Source organism: Littorina saxatilis, linkage group LG2 (genome assembly GCF_037325665.1).
Source record: "Littorina saxatilis isolate snail1 linkage group LG2, US_GU_Lsax_2.0, whole genome shotgun sequence".
NCBI lineage: Eukaryota > Metazoa > Mollusca > Gastropoda > Littorinimorpha > Littorinidae > Littorina > Littorina saxatilis.
In genome coordinates this window covers 17856889-17859672 of record NC_090246.1, presented here as the reverse complement: position 1 = coordinate 17859672, position 2784 = coordinate 17856889, and positions in this window count along the sequence as shown.

Sequence of the window (2784 nt, the reverse complement as noted above, 5' to 3'; positions counted from 1 at the left end):
AGAGAGAGAGAGAGAGAGGGGTCCAAGGGAGGCACTCGAGGCTAAGTTGAATTTTGTCGATGAGTGTGTTCAGTCCCTTCTTTTGTACAGACATGATTTTTCCTTTCATAGCGGACCTTGGGTAACAACCAAGACGTTTGCAATATTCTATATGTTTGAGACGCATTTTTTCTTCCATGGATTGTATTGAGTGACTGGTAGTAGACTGTCTACGCACGGACACAATTAACTCAGTCAACGCGTCAAGTCAAGTTGAATAGTGGATTCTGCATCAGTAACTGTCACAAAGATGTGAGTAACTAGGTATTTGAAGATAAGATTTTGTAAAGACGTCGTGATTTTAATCCTAAATGTTGTTACGCATCTATGTTATGTTAAGATGTTGATGCTATGTATGGTAGTGTCATTTATGGATTAAGTGATCCATGGGTTAGTATAGCTTGGATATTGATTGTGGACGGAATGACATACATGAAATGTCAGAAGTACGTGTGTAATGTTTAGCTTGGAATGCGAATGTAGAAAGGAAGAATGAACGAGAGAGGTGATACACGTACGACTCAGTGTTTAAAAAGAATAGTTGGTTTAAGAGAATGTTATATTAAGACTTAGGTTAATTCTTTAGGAGGGACCGGTGTAACACGAGAAAATTACTCCCACGAGATTTTTACTCCGGAGTAAAAATTTCGTACGAAAATGTTACTCCCTTTACGAAAAAAGCACTCCCCCATTACACGAGAAAATTACTCCCCACGACAGGTGAGTTCCGAGTTAACATTTTGTACACAAATGTTACTCCCCTGACGAATAAAAAAACCGAATAAATTACTTCACCCTAACACGAGCAATTTAACTTCCCATGCCAGGTGTACGAAATTTTTACTCCCTTGTCCCCTGTTAGTCTTGGTGGTGGAAGGAGTGGAGGGAGGCTAGCGCGACATTCGTTTGCGCGAGATCACATATTGGCATTATCCCTTCGCCCGCATCCCATTTTCGCGTACGAGATTTTTTACTGGAAGTAAAAAAAATGGGGAGTAAACATTTCGTGGAGGGAGTAATTTTTTCGTGCCTTGGGGAGTTTTTTTCTCGTACGAAAAGTGTACTCAGAGTAAGAATTTCGTACGAAATATTTACTCCGGAGTAAATTTTTCGTGGATTAAAAATTTCGTGTTACACCGGCTACATTTAATGTTGACCGGCACGGTTGGCCTAGTGGTAAGGCGGCGTCCGCCCCGTGATCGGAAGGTCGTGGGTTCGAACCCCGGCCGGGTCATACCTAAGACTTTAAAATTGGCAATCTAGTGGCTGCTCCGCCTAGCGTCTGGCATTATGGGGTTAGTACTAGGACTGGTTGGTCCGGTATCAGAATAATGTGACTGGGTGAGACACGAAGCCTGTGCTGCGACTTCTGTCTTGTGTGGCGCACGTTATATGTCAAAGCAGCACGACCGCCCTGATATGGCCCTTCGTGGTCGGCTGGGCGTTAAGCGAACAAACAAACAAACAATTCTTTAGGAGTCAGTTTCCATGACGGTGTCCGGGGGTTGGAACCCACACTGGAGAGTTCGTGACGATGTCAGGACAAGAAGTCACATCGGCGAAGGTGGATGGACGGTGGAGTCCCCATCATGAACACTGGACGTTGAGACGTACCGGTACCGACGGGCGCAATGGCGTGGTGGTAAGACGTCGGCCTCCTAATCGGGAGGTCGTGAGTTCGAATCCCGGTCGCTGCCGCCTGGTGGGTTAAGGGTGGAGATTTTTCCGATCTCCCAGGTCAACTTGTGTGCAGACCTGCTAGTGACTTAACCCCCTTCGTGTGTACACGCAAGCACAAGACCAAGTGCGCACGGAAAAGATCCTGTAATCCATGTCAGAGTTCGGTGGGTTAAAGAAACACGAAAATACCCAGCATGCCTACTCAACGAAAGCGGAGTGAAGCTGACTATGCTCTCAGAGTATAGTGTGGGGAACCCAAATGGGCAAACGAGCTCACACGTAACCAGACAATATTCTGGAACGCTGAAGAAGAAGAAGAAGTACCGGTACCGCTGTTCGCTAAGAGCGAAGTCAGTAGTGTTTCTCGGGGAGGAACTGCGCCGGTGAGAATTGGAACTGAACCGGTATCTGCATGGATTACAGTGGCACAAGAGTGTGTAAAGGACGGCATGAAGTGAGAACTACGAACTCGTGAGTGTCTGTCAACATCCTCTCTTGTGGAATAATCTAATATTGAGAAAGTAGGGTTACGAAAGATTGTTATACTATGTATACGTACTCATATGTATTGAGTGATTCAGTGCAATATCATCACTGTGTGAACTGTGCGTTCGTGAGTGGTGATTGGTATTGCGGTATTGATGTGAAGAATTGTATTGTAATTCAGTTGTGAGGAAATAACAAGTCTGTATCCTCCCAAATTCTGTGTGTGAAGTGTGTAGTGTGAAGAGTGAAAGAGTCAGTTTAACTCAAGGGCAGAGTACGTAGTAATAAAAATAACTTCTTTATTCGCATATTCCACTTCATGACAAACTTCAAATGACCGCCTGCTTTTGTGAACAAGAAACAATTAACAAGTGGCTCTATCCCATCCCCCTCCCCCCTTTTCCCCGTCGCGATATAACCTTGAACGGTTGAAAACGACGTTAAACACCAGTAAAGAAAGAAAGAAATGACCGCCTGCGTGGTCGGCCGAGTGTGCTCGAGTAAAGTCACTGAACTGTGAACTCGACCGAAGCGGCTCCAGTTTTCCTACGTAAAAGAACGCCTAATCAAACCATCAAA